The sequence below is a fragment of the Monodelphis domestica genome, chromosome 2, assembly GCF_027887165.1.
Source record: "Monodelphis domestica isolate mMonDom1 chromosome 2, mMonDom1.pri, whole genome shotgun sequence".
Taxonomy (NCBI): domain Eukaryota; kingdom Metazoa; phylum Chordata; class Mammalia; order Didelphimorphia; family Didelphidae; genus Monodelphis; species Monodelphis domestica.
The window spans coordinates 119,590,351-119,608,041 of record NC_077228.1 but is presented as its reverse complement, the minus strand read 5'-3'; positions in this window follow the sequence as shown (position 1 = coordinate 119,608,041).

Below are 17,691 nucleotides of genomic sequence, written 5' to 3'. Positions count from 1 at the left end.
CCAGATACTTCTGAGCTGTGTGACCCTGGACAAGTCACCTAACCCCCATTACCTAGCCCTTACCATTCTTCTGCCTTAGAACCAATACATAATATTGCTTCTAGTGGTAGTCTCTCAGTGGCCGAGAATGACTATTGTCTTTGTGCAGTTTCATCTACGGTGTACCCTCATGTGGTTTTGAAGTCCAAAGACTGAGGCGCACAGTCTGTGGCACATGGGGCATGGGACGCCAGTTGTTAGGGAGGTGCGGGTGTGGCCTGGTGTCGGCGTTCACATGCAGTGGCAAGACGTCGACATCGCTCATCTTCAAAGGTGGTGGCAGCATGGTGAATGTGGGTTCGCCAGTTGCTTCTGTCAGAGGCAGCGAGTTCTAGTTGCTTTGGTGCAATGCCAGCCCACTTCAGGTTGGACTTTAGCTGATCCTTGAATCTTTTCTTTGGTTGGCCTTGTTTCCTGAGTCCAGCTGACAGTTCACCATAGAATACCTGTCTTGGTATTCGCTGTGGGTCCATGCGGATGACGTGTCCAGACCATCGTAGCTGGGCTTTGAGGACCAGGACTTCGATGCTGGTGGAGTTGGCTCTGTCGAGGACTTCCTGGTTGGTGATTCGGTCCTGCCATTGGATCCTCATGATTGACCGGAGGGAGCATTGGTGGAATTGCTCCAGCTGTTTCATGTGCTTCCGGTACAGTGTCCATGTCTCACAACCATACAGGAGCGAGCTGAGGACCACTGCGTTATACACTTTGAGCTTCATCGCAGTGCTTACACCGCTGTGTTGGAGGACTTTGGAGCGCAGCCGCCCAAGTGCCTGGCTGGCCTTTTGGATCCTGGCATTAATCTCGTGGTCTAGGGACCCGTCGTTGGCGATGGTGCTGCCCAGGTACTTGAAAGTGTTGATGTTAGAAAGCTGTGTGCCGTCAATTGTAATGCACGGCTGGTTCGTTGGCCTCCCTGGTGCAGGTTGGAACAGCACCTCTGTTTTGCTGAGGCTGATAGTCAGGCCAAACAGTTTTGTTGCAGTGGAGAACCTGTCCACAATGGTTTGAAGATGATTTTCTTGGTGGGCCATGAGAGCACAGTCATCTGCAAAGAGAGCTTCCAGGATGAGTCTCTCTGTTGTCTTTGTTTTTGCAGTCAGGCGGCGAAGGTCAAATAGTGAGCCATCCAGCCGGTATTTGATGTAGACGCCCAGGTCTAGATCCATCACAGCATGTCGTAATACTTGGGTGAAGTATAGGTTGAATAGTACCGGAGCGAGGACACAGCCTTGTTTCACGCCATTGGAGATGTTGAAGCGATCGGAAGTCTCTTCACCAGATAGGACTTCCCCTGTCATGTCAACATGAAAGAGCTGGATCAGTTTGATGAATTTTGCTGGGCAACCGAGCTTGCTAAGGATCACCCACAATACGTCCCTGTTCACTGTGTCGAATGCCTTTGTCAGGTCTATGAAGACAATGTAGAGACTTAGGTTCTGCTCAAGGCATTTTTCCCACATTTGCCTCACCGTGAAGACCATGTCGATGGTGCTGCGATCTGGTCGGAAGCCACATTGTGATCCAGGCAGGTTCTGCTCTGAAACAGATGACAGGAGTCTGTTGAGTATAACACAGGCGAGGATCTTTCCAGCAGTGGAGAGTAGTAAGATGCCTCTGTAGTTGTCACAGGCTGCTCGTGAGCCTTTGTTCTTGTACAGGGCTACGATGGAGGCATCTCTGAGTTCTGGGGGCATGTCTTCCTCTTCCCATATGCTGGTCAACATTATGTGGAATGCCTGGAGCACCTTTCCATTTAAGACCTTCTACACCTCGGTTGGAATCCCATCTTTACTGGGTGCCTTGCCTGCACTCATTTGTTTAATGGCTTTTTTGGACTTCCTCTATTGAAGGAGGAACGTCAAGTTGTTCAATGGTGTGGTTTTGGGGGATCTGGTCAAGGGCGCTTTGATTGACTGAAGAGGGTCAGTTGAGAAGCTGACTGAAGTGTTCTTTCCACCTGTTGCTGATGCCTTTTTTATCTTTTATGAGAGTGTCACTGTCAGAGGATAGCAAGGGAGTGGTGGTGGGTTTTAATGGCCCATAGACAGTCTTGAGGGCACTGAAAAATTGTTTGTAGTTTTTCGTATCAGCAAAATGCTGGATTTTTTCTGCCTTTTTTTCCCACCATCGGTCTTGCATCTTCCTGATCTCATGCTGCACTGTGGCTTGGAGAGACTTGAATCTGTCCTTTTTAGAAGCAGAGTTTGGTCATTCCATAAAGGCTTTGTTCTTTTTGCTCAATAGATCTTCAATAGCAGTGTTGTTCTCATCGAACCAGTCCTGGTGTTTGTGTTGTTTGGGGCCTAGGACTGCCTTTGATGTTTCCTTCACTGCATCTCTGAACTGGTTCCATTTCTCGGTTGAGCTTCCAGTGAGTAGTCCCTTGGCAGACAGCTTGTTGTCCAGGCAGGACTGGAATGTTTGCAAATAAGATGGATCTCTAAGACGACTCATGTTGTAAAATGCGCGAACTGTCTGGGCATGTTTTGGATGGTGAGGCGCAATGCGCATTTGAAGAGTCGCTCTAACCAATTGGTGGTCTGTCCAGCATTCAGCTCCTCTCATGGCTCTGGTGATCTTTATATCCTGGATGTCTCACCAGCGTACAATGATGTAGTCAATGAGATGCCACTGTTTTGATTATAGGTGCATCCACACTGTTTTATATTTATTCTCCATTCTGAACACAGTGTTCATGATGGTGAGTTCGAACTCTGAGCATTTGCTGAGTAGCAGTAGGCTGTTGTTGTTCATGTTGCCCACGCCATGTTTGCCGAACACTCCTTTCCATCTTTCATGGTCCTGGCCAACGCGGGCGTTGAAGTCTCCCAGTAGTATTGCTTCTAAGACAGAAGGTAAAGGGTTAAAAGAAAAGCAAATGTAATCTAATATCACCTAATAATTGAATGATGTGAAATGGACAAAGGAAAGTGTTCCAAGAAGGTAAAGAAAGGGATTTCCAGTCACATCCTAGTACTTACTCTACTGACTAAGTCCTCAAAAGATTATTAGGTGTTTTATTTTGTTTTGTTCAGTTTAGACAGATGTGTGGGAGAGAAGGTGTTACTAAAAGGTGATATTTCAAGTTTCCTCTGCTTCCAAGTGAGCAATTTGTTCTTTCCAGAACTTTTCCCTCTCTGGAGAGCTCTCAGTCCTGCTTCCCACAATTCAATTTCAGTTTGAATCAATAAATATTTATTAAGTCCCTACTATGTGCAAGACACTATGCTAAGAACCAAGGAGATAGAGTTTTAAAATTAGTTGCTACTCTCAAGGAGCTTATATTCTCTGGAGGGAAATGACTCCTAAACAGTTAAGTCTACAAGAGGAAGAGGAAGAGTACATTTATTCAAGGAAGGAGAGAACATAGACAACTAGGATTGGGAAAGTCTTTCAAAGAAGTGATAATGGAGATTTGAAGGAATTTAAGAATTCTAAATGGCAGAGGTGAAGAGGAAATCTTAGAGGCAGCTAAGTGGATCAATGAATAGAGAACCCAGTCTAGAGATGGGAGGTCCTGGATTCAAATTTGACCTTAGATATCCTCTAGCTATCTGTCAATGGGAAAGTCCCTTAACCCCAATTGCCCAACCTTTATTGCTCTTCTGCTTTGGAAATGATACTTTATTCTAAGACAGAAAGTAAGATTTTAAAAAGAGAGAGAGAGAGATAATTGTCTTCTAGGCATAGAAACAAGCTACAGGGCAAGAGAAGGTAGAATAATGAATTCAGAGAAATACAAGTATGACCCTGGGCAAGTCACTTAACCCTGATGGCCCCACCCTTGCCATTCTTCTGTCTCAGGTTTGATTCTAGACAGAAGGGTTTTAAAAAGAAAGGGAAAGAAAAACAAGCAGCCCAGTTGGCAGAAACTTAGAATATGTGAAAGAGAGGAATGCAAAGGAATTCTGGAAAGATAAGGTTGAGCCAGATTATGTGAGGCTTTAAATGGCAAACTGAGGTATTGTATCTTATCTTGGAAACAATAGTGATCCAGTGGAATTGTGTCCTGGTCAGATCTCTGCCTTAGCAAGATTATTTTAGTAGTTGGGTGAAGGATGGATTGAAGGGGAAAGACTGGAAATGAGTAACCCAATTAGGACATCATTTCCAGGTGAGAGGTAAGGAGGGTCTAAACTTCAGAAGTAGCTATGTGATTGGAAAGATAGGAACAGATATGAGAAATATTGTGGAAGGAAAGGGAAAGAAGAGTCAAGGATTCCTCCAAGACTGTAGACCCGGGTACTGGAAGGTTGACTCTTCTAACAGGGATAAGGAAGTTCCGAGGGGCAGAGGGGGTAAATGTTGATGTGTGTGTGTGTATGTGTTTCATTTTGGATGCGATGAGATTGGAATGCCAGTGGGGCATTCAGGTACAAATATATCTAACAGGCAATGATTGATGGTTTGGGACTGGAGAGTGATGCTGGTTGAATCTGGCAGTTGTTTTCCTAGAGATGACCATGGAAGCTAGTTTGTAAGTCTGAGCCCACTGTCACCAGAGTCCAAGGTCATATATGGGAGAGTAGGGGGATAATTAAAGGGGACCGTAAGTGAAGAGAGGGGAGGAGACATATTTGCATTTCTGTCCTTGTTACATCTTGTATCCTTCTGTGGAAACTAATTGATGTTTATTATTGGTTTATTGGTTAGAGGATACTGGGGCAATAATAACTGGGTCAATCAATGATATAAAGGAAATACTAACTATAAATAATGATTGGTATTAGGGAAGACAAACCAAAATGGGAGTTTGACCTAATTACAATTAGAAAAGTGTCCCCCTATGAACCCTGAAAGGGATAGATAACCGGCCCTCTTGGGATCCTGATTCATCACTGCCAGTGGGACCTGTGAGGATCTGCAGAGAGAAATAAAAGGTTATATGAGCAACTTGCTTGTGGTCACACAACTGGTAATAATTCACTCGGCACCACTTAAACCATGAAGCAATCCACAAGAATTTATCAGCTGGGAAGCTGGATGGCTCAATGGATAGAAAACCAGGTCTGGAGATGGCACATCTGGTTTTAAATTTGGCTTCAGATACTTAGCTGTGTGACCCTGAGCAAGTCACTTAACCCCAATTGCCTAGCCTTTTCCACTTAGTATCCATTCTAAGACAGAAGGTAAAGATTTTTTAAAAAGAGAGAGAAATTATTAGCCACTTATACCAAGCACTACTGTTGGGCTCAGAGGATACAAAGTTAAAAATACAACTGCCTTTAACTCAAAGAATTTTCATTCTTTTGAGAAAAAATGCATACATATAAAAATAAAAACAAAATGTATACAAAATAAACATGAGGTAATTTTGGGGGAGGCACTAGTAGTTAGGGGATCAGGAAAAGGGATATGTATATAGGAGGTGGAATTTGAGTTGAACTTTGAGGAAAATAAGGGATTCTCTTGTTATCGATGTCCCAAGATGCCCCTTATCACAACTAAAAAAGAAAAAAGAGAGAGAAATGTTGTAAGCCAAAAATTAACCAATACCCTAACCAGGCCTGATAGCATATAAAATAATCCATCCCCATAGACCCCCACTCTGCAAAGAGGAAAGAGAACTGTACTTTCTCAACTCTTCCCTGGGGCTCAGCTGAGGCACTATAATTAAAACAAATTCAGAAGTGAAAATGAGGAGGGAGAGAGTTCTAGAAACAGAAGATGAGAGGGTGTAAAGATTTCAAAAACCAACATGACCTTACCTGGTTATTCATGTTGATGGGGGAGAAGTTGAAAGGCTGTGGGTGGAGATCAGCCTCACTCTGGATTCCCAGGAGCTTTTCTCCATTTCTCACTGTCAAGCTCCTTCCTTGTAACTATTCCCTGTCAGTGGGGACAGTCCTAGGGCAAGGGGTTAGGATGTAAGTTTATTACTCACAATAAATCTATGAGTAAAAGAAAAAAAAAGATAAAGGGAAAAGGATGACTCAGGGTCACTTTTTTGTTCCCTCAGTTACCCCAAATGACAAATTGCAGTTAGATATGAAGGCCACTAGGGGCTCTCCCTGGGCCATTCTTACAGAACTGTAAAGCTGGGAGGGTGAGTGAGATGTGGCGGGACCAGTCTCCTGACAATTAAGAGTCAATTAGATGGGGAAATTTTCTATTCTTCTTCTGAAGATTCCTCCAAGATTTTCAGCAACTTCCCTCTGTTGTAGTTTACTACATTACTATGATGACCTCAAAATTCATTCTTATGTCCAAAAGTAGTCTCCCTTGCTTTCATTCAAAGGGATCAATTTCCTCATCTTTAAAATGGGGATAAAAACACCGACATCCCTTCTACATCGAATGGGTTAGAATTGCGGCAGCCCCCATGATCTGGCAAATCTGTGTAAATTTTTTTGGCTCTCCCTTCACACCAGAGGAGTGTGAATTTTTTTCTTTTTCTTTTATGGAGAGTTTACACAACATTATTGTAAATTTGGGGTTAAGTATGCATTTCTGAGTTTCTAAACTTTTTTCTGTTTTCCACTGGCCTTTGTATGTTGCCTGTGATTTCTGCAAAACTCCCTCTAAAATTCCCATTTAATTTCTCAGTCTGATACACATTTTATTGAAACTGAATGGAAAAGTCGCAATGTGGAAGGGATACCTTTACTCATTGTCCAGGATGTTTGACCCCAGATCACCATCTTGGTTATCAGTGATGTGAAGATCTTTCTTATATAGTTCATCAGTGTGTTTTTGCCACTTCTTAATCTCTCCTACTTATATTAAGTCTCTACCATTTTTGTCTTTTATCTTTTTGCATGAAACTTTCTCTTGATATGTAATTTTTGAAGAGATCTCATATTTCTTGTTCTATTATTTTCTTCTATTTCTTTGCATTGCTCATTTAAGAAAACCGTATCTCTCGCTATTCTCTGGAATTCTACTTTCAGTTGAGTGTGTCTTTTTTTTCTTCTTTCCCTTTCCCTTTCCTTCTTTCCTCAGCTATTTGTAAATCCTCTTGATGAGGTTGAAAGAGGAGAGTGTAAAAGCTGGCTGGAACCTTAATATAAAAAACAAAATAAAGCAAAACTAAGATCTTGGCAATTGGTCTCAACACTTCCTGGCAAAGAGAGTGGGGAGAAATGGAAGAAGGGTCAGAGTTTATATTCTTAAGCTCAAAGATCACTGCAGACAGCTATTGTAGCCATGAAATTAAAAGACACTTGCTCATTGGAAGGGAAGCTATGGCAAATCTGGACAGCATACTAAAAAGCAAAAGCTATCGCCTTGCCAACAAAGGTCTGTACAGTCAAAGCTATGGTTTTTCCAGTAGCAATATATGGTTTTAAGAGCTGAACTATAAAGAAAGCTGAGAACCACATAATCAACAGTTTAAAATTGTGGTGCTAGAGAAGACTTTGCAAGTTCCTTGGACATCAAAGAGATCAAATCAATCATCACTTAAAGAAATTAATTCAGACTATTCACTGGAAGGCCAAATATTAAAGCCGGAGCACAAATACTTTGACTATATGATGAGAAGACATGATTCAATGGAAAATATCCTAGTGTTAGGAAATATTGAAGGCAAAAGAAGAAGGGGGTGGTAGAGATTGAGATGGATAAATACTGTCATAGAAGCAATGAACATGAACTTGGACCATCTCTGAGAGGTACTGGAAGGACCTGGTGTACTGTGGTCTATGAGGTCACAAAAGTTAGACAGGACTGAACCATGACTACAATAATACCCAAAGGACCTAACTCACTGGTTATCTTTAAGGATAAATAAGATATTGTTAAGTAAAGCTCTTTACAAAACTCTTTAAATGTCTTTACCAAATTCTTTAAATACCCCATCCCTTATTATTCTTGAGTCTTTTGTGGGCTTACAAACTAACTTTTCAGTGAAAGAACCCAAAGATTCATATCTGCTTCTCTCACACCCTTTAAAGGAATTATTGTCTTTGATCTTATAACAACCCTGTTGAGTTTGATAAAATTCAGAGGCTGAGAGATAGAAGAGACCTTGAAGGACTTCTTTTGTAAATAATGCAGTGACTTGTCCAAGGTCACACAGGAAGTGGCAAAGCCAGGCTCTGAACCCAAGTCCTCCAACTTCAAATCCAATATCCTGCCCAATACAATTGTGTGATCTAAGGCAGCATTAGCAAACCTTTTAGAGATTGTGTACCCAAACTATACCTTCAAGCCACCTGTGAATCCTTCACATTACCCCAGACAAAGGAGGGAGGAATGCTTACATTGGGTTACTGGGTGGAGTGGTCAAGCATGTAAACATTGTCCCCACTGTGGAGAGGGGGAAAAGAGCAGCTCCTTCCAGCCCGCTAGGGCACTCATGCCATGTCTTCGCCAATACAGGTCTAAGGCTAATGACTGAAGCTCTCTTTGCTTCAGTTTCCATATTTGTAAAATGGATATAACAATTCAGTACTAGTACTATCTATCTCACAAAGCTGTCATAAAGAAAGAGTTTTTTAATTTCAAAAATATTTTATTTTCCCAATTACATGTAATAACAATTTTTGACATTTTCTGAAATTATAAGATCTAAATTTTCTTCCTTCCTCCCTTCTGTCCTCCCTCTCAGAAATAGTAAGTAATAAGAAAGTTTTGAAAGCTATTGCCCACTGAATAAATTTGAGATATTAGTGTGATTTTTACTTTGAATTTCTATTCTTTCAAATACAATCTTAACCAGAAAAAAATGTTTAGTTTTCATTCCTATTTTCAAAGGTCTTCTTTTACAACCATTTCCTCATGCCTTCAACTTTGGATTGGATCAACCCTGCTTCTATACCACCTCCTGAACCCTTTCCAAGGAACCCTCCATTCTAGAGGTTTCACATCTGCTTTTGTCTTTGAAAATCTCAATTTCAAAGGAATGTGAGGTGATTTTTTTTTCTTTCCCTGAGGTGAGTGGAAGGAAAGTAAACCATTAATCCTGCCTCTGAAACTGCCTAAACTTCCTTCCATCTTCTCCAAAGCCCAGGAATTAATGATTAATAGACTTCTTTTCCTTACCCAGCCAATTAACAAGTCAATGTACTTTCCCCCCAACCTCTGAAGAACTTGGTTCTCAGCAGTGTATTCCTTATTCTCCAGAGTCAATCATTTTATTTTGCTAAATTAAAGGTCTAGAAAGTTGTGGGACAGAGCAAGAAGAAGGCTTGAAAACTATCTATGCTCCTGTCCTGTCACTCTTGTCTTTAGCCCTCCCCCATAATTATCTAAGGAAAGAATGCCTCCCCTGTCATCCTCTCACCCCCCAACAGTTAAGAGTAAAGCTACCTTAGAAGCTGACTTAAAACTTTATTTTCTAACTCCGACCCCCTCTCCTGCATGTAGGGATTGGTGAATGAGGAGGGAAATCTGGAGGTCCTTGAAGGATTATTTTTTTAAGAGAATATTTCTTCCTCTTCCCCACCCCCTTCCCCCAAATAATCTGTTTAAAAGTTTAATTAAGAGTTAAGGGAGAAATGTGTGTGTGTGTGTGTGTGTGTGTGTGTGTGTGTGTGTGTGTGTGTGTGTGAGAGAGAGAGAGAGAGACAGAGAGAGACAGAGAGAGACAGAGAGAGGCAGAGAGAGACAGAGAGACAGAGAGACAGAGACAGAGAGACAGAGTCAGAGAGAGAGAGAGACAGAGAACAAGAGAGAGACAGAGAGAAACAGAGAAACAGAGATACAGAGAGAATTTGAGCCTTTGTTAAGAATGGTCACTGATGCAAAAAAGATGTCTCAGAACTCCAGACTAGAGGCAGGCTTATCAGGGAGAGGGGCAGAGGTCAGAGCCAGCAGTCTGGGTAATGGGAGGCCTGAGGGTGCTGGGTCAAGCTTTGCTCAGGGATGTTGTTAGGGGTGGCCTGGTAGCTGTGTAGATAAGGCCTGATAAATGATGAGTTTCTTCAAGAAGGGATGTAGCAGTGGCCTGCTGAATCCTAGGCAGGTCCAGTAACTCTTCCTATCCCTAGACACAGGTAAATTCCATTCCAATCCAACTGATTTTATCAAGCACCTACTATTCATGGGAAATAGTGATCTGGACCTGGAGACAAGTTAACTTGGGTTCCAGTCCTCCCTCTGACACTTACTAGCCAAATGACCACAGAAAAGCCGTTTAACTTCAACCTCCCCAAACTCTTCCAGATTTCTTTACTAAGTTAACAACTGTTTTCTTCTGCATTATAACAAAGTTCATTTGGAAGAACAAAGGATCAAGGATATCCCGGGAAACAATGAAAAAAATACAAAGGAAGGGGGCCTTGCAGTCCCAGATCTCAGACTATATTATAAAGCAGTGGTCATCAAAACAATTTGGTACTGGCTAAGAGACAGAAAGGAGGATCAGTGGAATAGACTCGGGGTAAGTGACCTCAGCAGGATAGCATATGACAAACCCAGAGAACCCAGCTTTTGGGATAAAAATACACTATTTCATAAAAACTGCTGGGAAAATTGGAGGACAGTGTGGGAAAGATTAGGTTTAGATCAACACCTCACACCCTACACCAAGGTAAATTCAAAATGGGTGAATGACTTGAACATAAAGAAGGAAACTATAAGAAAATTAGGCGAACACAGAATAGTATACATGTCAGATCTTTGGGAAGGGAAAGATTTTAGAACCAAGCAAGACTTAGAAAGAGTCACAAAATGCAAAATAAATAATTTTGACTACATCAAATTAAAAAGTTTTTGTACAAACAAAACCAATGTAACTAAAATCAGAAGGGTAGCAACAAATTGGGAAACAATCTTCATAAAAACCTCTGACAAAGGTTTAATTACTCAAATTTACAAAGAGCTAAATCAATTGTACAAAAAAAATCAAGCCATTCTCCAATTGATAAATGGGCAAGGGACATGAACAGGAAGTTCTCAGCCAAAGAAATCAAAATTATTAATAAGCACATGAAAAAGTGCTCTGCATCTCTTATAATCAGAGAGATGCAAATCAAAACAACTCTGATGTATCACCTCACACCTAGTAGATTGGCTAACATGACAGCTATGGAAAGTAATGAATGCTGGAGGGGATGCAGCAAAGTAGGGACACTAATTCATTGCTGGTGGAGTTGTGAATTGCTCCAACCATTCTGGAGGGCAATTTGGAACTATGCCCAAAGGTCGATAAAAGACTGTCTGCCCTTTGATCCAGCCATAGCACTGCTGGGTTTGTACCCCAAAGGGATAATAAGGAAAAAGACTTGTACAAGAATATTCATAGCTGCGCTCTTTGTGGTGGCCAAAAATTGGAAAATGAGGGGATGCCCTTCAATTGGGGAATGGCTGAACAAATTATGGTATATGTTGGTGATGGAATACTATTGTGCTAAAAGGAATAATAAAGTGCAGGAATTCCATGGAGTCTGGAACAACCTCCAGGAAGTGATGCAGAGCGAAAGGAGCAGAACCAGGAAATTATTATACACAGAGACTGATACACTGTGGTACAATTGAAGGTAATGGACTTCTCTGTCAATGCAATGTCCCTGAACAATCTGCAGGGATCTAAAAAACACTATCCACAAGCAGAGGATAAACTGTGAGAGTAAAAACACCAATGAAAAGCAATTGCTTGACTACAGGGGTGGAGGGGATATGACTGAAGAGAGACTCTAAATGAACACTCTAATGCAAATACCAATAACACGGAAATGGGTTCGAGTCAAGAACACATGTGATACCCAGTGGAATCATGTGTCGGCTATGGGAGAGGTGTGGGAGGGGGAGGAAAAGAAAATGATTTTTGTTTCCAATGAATAATGTTTGGAAATGACCAAATAAAATAATGTTTAAAAAAAATAATATACAGCTACGATGTAAAATGAAACAACCTCTTTGTTCCCTTCCCACCAGAACCCGAATTCTGTACCTAGGTCCCTGAGTTCTAATAGTTGGGTTTTCATCTCATCCCACCCAGAATTGGGTCTTCACCTCTCTCCCTTGCCATTTCTGGATGGTTAATAGATGCTCATTAACTTGATTGGGAGAGTAGGAGAGATGGGATAGGCATTTTAGGTATAGGGAACAGAATTAGCAAAGGCTCAGAGACAGAATTGGGGAGGAGAAGCATTGAGAAACGACTGGTCTGTGAGTAATCGGATTTGGCTTCAGAATATCACACATGGTGTGAAGTACATAAGACTGGAAAGGTAAGATGATGCCAAACTGAGACAAGCCTTGAATGCCTTTATAGGTAGATTGGATTTTACTGAGAGGCCATTGAAGGGTTTCAAGCAGAATGATGTAACTACTGTGTGATCTATGGATTAGAGGAGGCTGGACCTCCTCTAATATCCTTATTCCTAAACTAATTGGCCCTTTGGTGCTTGTCTAGAGCTTAACTATGTTTGGTTTTGTAATTGCCTGTATATTTCAGCTCTTTGGGGCCATGTATTTCTTTGATATCTACCTTGTTTCCTCCACTAGACTATTTCTCAAGAATCTCTTTCTTCCTAAATTTCTCCTACAGAATCATCTCAAAGCTCAAAGATGGGGTGATCAGCAGATAAAATTGACTGATTAACTGACTAGTACTTATTACAGTCACTCCAATGCTATGATTTTAGCACATATCAAATAGGGGAACTACTCCCTCCCTCCATTTTCTGTTTTATTTTCTGTTTTAGTTTTTATTTTTACATTACATTCATGTCCTAATTTGTCCCTGTTTCCTTCCTTCCCTATTTGTTGAGCCCACTCTAATAAAAATTGTATGTAATTTCTCAGAAAGAGGTTTTATATCTCAAATATATAGAGAACTTTGTCAAATTTATAAGAATATGAGCTATTCTCCAACTGATAAATGGTCAGAGCATATGAACAGGCAGTTTGGGGATAAAGAAATCAAAACTATATATAGTCATATGAAAAAATGCTCTAAATCATTACTGCTCAGAGAAATTCAAATCAAAATAACTTTGAGATATCATTTCCCATCTATCAAATTGGCCCAAATTATAAAAGGGCAAAATGATAAATGTTGGAAGGGATTTGGAAAAATGGGGACACTGATACATTATTGATGGAACTGTAGCTGATCCACCATTTTGGAGAGCAATCTAGAATTATGCCCAAAGAGTTCTAAAATCATGAATACCCTTAGACCTAACAATATTACTGTTAAGTTTCCCATGGTGATCAGGGAAAGACTAAAAGAGCCTATATATTGTAAAATATCACAACTCTCTTTGTGGTGACAAAGAACTAGAAACTGACATGATGCCCACCAATTGGCGAATGGTGAAACAAATTGTGATGGAATGCTACTGCACCATAAGAAATGATGAGCAGGCATTTTTTTTTTTAAATCTTGGAAAGAACTACATAGGATAATGAAAAGTGAAATGAGTAGAACCAAGAGAACATCATACACAGCTATAGATTTAATACTTGAAGAATAAATTGTGAATGCTACCTTCAGAAAGTGAACTGAAAGGTGGAAACGTGAAAGACATGATTTGTACAAACATGTCTGTCTCCTGGATATGCTTTCTGTGATGTGGGGAAGGATGAAAAGGAACTAAGACACTTATGGACAAATTTTATTATAAAACCAAAAATTTTTAAACCATGGGCGTATATGAAATTGTGAAAAGAGAACCAAGTAGAATTAAGAGAATATTATATACAGAAACAGAAATATTGTTTGAAGAGTGATTTGTGGGGCAGCTAAGTGGCTCAGTGGATAGCAAGTCAGGCTTGGAGATAGGAGGTCTTGGGTTCAAATTTGACCTCAGAGACTTCCTAGCTGTGACCTGGGGCAAGTCACTTAATCGAAATTGTCTAGCCCTTACCTCTCTTCTGCCTTGGAACCAATACTTAATATCTATTCTGAGACCCATCCACTCCAGGCATCAGTTTCCTAATTTGTAAAATGAGGAGGCTGGACCATATGATTCTTAAGGTCTTTTCCCATTCTAAAGCCTAAGAGTAACAAATGACCTTTCATCTCACCAAGAGAATTAGACAGAGGCTGTGTTAAAGGTGAGGTCATTTGTTACTCTGATGCCTGGAGTGGATGGGTCTGCAAGATCAGGGTCCAGTTAACACCACCAATTAGTCTATCATACAACTTTTACAAGGTAGAAATTAATAAATGTCAGTGTTCCCAGTCAGTCATCACTGAGAGAACATTCTTTGTACCTTGTAGTGTACTAGTTTCCCTAGTAGAAAGGGAATAAAGGACAAAAAGCAGAAAGAAGAGGAGAGGAGGAGAAAAAAGGGAGGAGGAGGAGGAGAAAAAGATAAAGATTCTTGTGCCTTGTTAATGAACATCTAAATAAACTGTTTTTCAGTGGAAAATGTCATATTTTATGAGTTCCATATTGATTCAGGACTTCTTACAAACTCTGTATACCAATGGGAATGGGGGAATAATGCTGTGATAAAATCTGTTTTCTCCCACCCCATAAAAACATTATGATAAAGAACCATAGATTTTTATTAATATGCTCTGTTTTTACATGGTTCATATTTCCATTTTCTCAACTATAAAAGAGGGACACTAATAATAACCCCTAAGGATAATAATAAACAATACCTAGTATTGTGAGGACAAAATGAGATAATATTTATAAAATGCTTAACACAGTACCTGGAACATAATCAGTACTTAATTCCTGACTCCTTTCTTCCCTTTTAACATTTTCCTTTATTCCTTCTCTTAAACCAGATAGCTATCTCTTAACATTTGATCTTAGCAAAAAGACTGAGAAGTGATAGCCATTTCTTAAGAGGAGGAATTTTTTAAAAGAGGAAGAAGAGGAGGGAAAAATTCAATAGCACTAATCAGAATGTTGAAAATATCTGACTATATACAAAGGGACTAAGGACTCTTTGTGTGTGTGTGTGTGTGTGATATAAAAACAATTTTTAACATTAAAAAAATTTTGAGTTTCTTATTGTCTCCATCCCTTCTGTTTCCTCCGTTCCTCCTTCCCTGAGATAGTAAGCAATCCAATATAGATTTTTACTCTTATAGTCATGTAAAACATTTTCCCATATTTGTCACTTTGTGCAAGAAATCTCAAATAAAAGAAAAAGAAGAAAGAAAGGGAAATATAGTATGTTTTGGTCTACTTTCAGACTCCATCATTTCTTTTTCTGGAAGCAGATGGTATTTTTCATCATGAGTTTTTGCAATTTTCTTGGATCACTGTATTGTGGAGAATAGCTAGGTCACTGACAGTTGTTTAATCATACAATGTTGCAGTTACTGTGTACAATGTTGTGTGGTTCTGTTTGCTTCACTTTGTATCAGTTCATATATGGAACCAAGGGCTCTTTTTTGAAAATTTTTAATTTTAATAAATATCCACAGAAGTTTTCCAAAGTTATATGATTCATTTTGTCTCCCTCCCTTCTTCTTTCCTCCCTCTTAGAACTGACAAGCAATTTTAATTCAATCTGGATTAAACATGCATTATCATACAAATAATGTTTCCATATTATTCATTTTTGTAAGCAGATAATATCATAAAACCAATACCCCAAAACATATCCCCAAACAAACAAACGATAAATCATATGTTTTCATCTGCATTTTTACTCCAACAGTTCTTTCTCTGGAGGTGGATAACATTCTTTGCCATAACTCCCTCAGAACTGACCTGGATCATTGTATTGCTGTTAATAGAAATCTATCATAGTTGATCCTTCCACAATATTGCAGTTACTATGTATGATGTTCTCCTGGTTCTGTTTATTTCATTCTATATCAGTTCATATAGGTTCTATCTAGTTCATCAGCTCTTTTTTTTTAATTTGGACATTTTTATTTAATTAATTAATTAAGAATATTTTTCCATGGTTACATGATTCACGTTCTTTCCCTCCCCGTCCTCCCCCCCTCTCCAGTAGCCAACAGACAATTCCCCTGGGTTTTACATGTGTCATTGATCAAGACCTATTTCCATATTATTGATATTTGCACTAGGGGGATCGTTGAGAGTCTACATCCCCAATCTCTAACTCTTTCTGAAATCAACCTGTTTATCACGCCTTATATAGCACAATAGGAACCAAGGAATCTTAAAGCTGAAATAGACCTTAGTATCAAACTCCCTTATTTTTCAGATGCAGAAACCAAGGCCTAGAAAGTATAAGAGATTTTCCTGAGATAACACAATTAAGTGGTGGATATGGGCCTTAAACTCAAATTTCATGACTCCTCTCCCGGTGCCCTTTCTATGGTTCCATGGAAGTCTGGGTGGGCAGGTGGGTGGGGAAGTTGGGCAGAAGAGGTGGCTATTAGTAGATAAAATTGTTCATTGCCTATTGTTGAGGTTAAGTGGTGTGGAGAAGGCCCTTGTCCTAGGCAAATATCCCATCACCAAGCTATCAGATGATACTTCAAATTCCAATATTGGCTTTTGGTTCTTTTGGGTTGAGAGACTGTCCTATGTTAAAATGTCAGTGCCACAGAGAAGAGGAATGTGCTAAACCCTAGCCAATCATTTATATCTTAACAAAGACATTCCCAAGTTCCTTTTTTTACAGCTGGTTTTGTTAAGGAGAAAATAGGAAGAGCATTGGGGCCCTAGGGATCTGTGGTTAGAGTGAGAATTCTCATTAGGGAACAGATTATCATTGAAAGAGAAAGTATGACCTGGTAGACCAATTCTGCCATTTCTGAGGGTTGTCTCAGGCAGGCCCTAGCAATGGGTACATGCATGGGACCATGTATGAAAGATATCTTAGTCTTCTTGGAGAAACAGCATGGCACTACAGAGCCACAGAGCATTAGGGTTTTGATGTTTCTGTCCTATCTTCAAGCAGAGGCAGGCAGTGAGAGAACAAAAATCTCCTGGAACTAATTTCAGTTTTAGTTTCCAAGGCTTTATTCCTATAAGTCTGTAATGCTGTTGTTGTTCGTCTTTCATTTTCGAGGAAGATCAGTGGCACCATTGGGGGGGGGTGGAGGTGGGGCAGGGTAAGAAACTAGTATAAAGATGGAAAATACCTTGATATTCCCCTCCTTGTAATGGTCAAATTAAAAGAGGAATTCTGAATCCAGCTTATGAATAAGAAATCCCCAAGCTTATTTAGCACCTAAGCCTCCATTCAGTGGGAAAGAGAGAATGTTTTGGTTCAAAATAGCCCCTGGCATTAGCCAGAAAATTTAGAACTAACAAATTTTAGAGGAGGCAGCTAGGTGGTATAGTGGACAGAGTGCTAGACCTGAAGTCAGGAAGACTCATCTTCCCGAGCTCAAAGCTGGCCTCAGACACTTCTTAGCTGTATAACCCTGGACAAGTCACTTAACTGGTTTGCCTCAGTTCTTCATCTGTAAGATGAGCTGAAGAAAATTGCAAACCACTCCAGTGTCTTTGCCAAGAAAACCCCCAAATTGGGTCATGAAGACACAAGTAACAAAAACAATTCCTTCATTTCATAGAAGACAAAACTAAGGCCCAGAGAGGGGAAATGTTATACTTGGTAATAATAATAATAATAACCTTTTGTATCACACATACCAACAATATTAATAGCTTGCATTGACAAAGTTCTTACCATATTCCAGGTACTGGGTTATCCTTTATGAATGTTATTTCCTACATGTACAAAAATATTCATAGCTGCGCTCTTTGTGGTGGCCAAAAATTGGAAAATGAGGGGATGCCTTTCAATTGGGGAATGGCTGAACAAATTGTGGTATATGTTGGTGATGGAATACTATTGTGC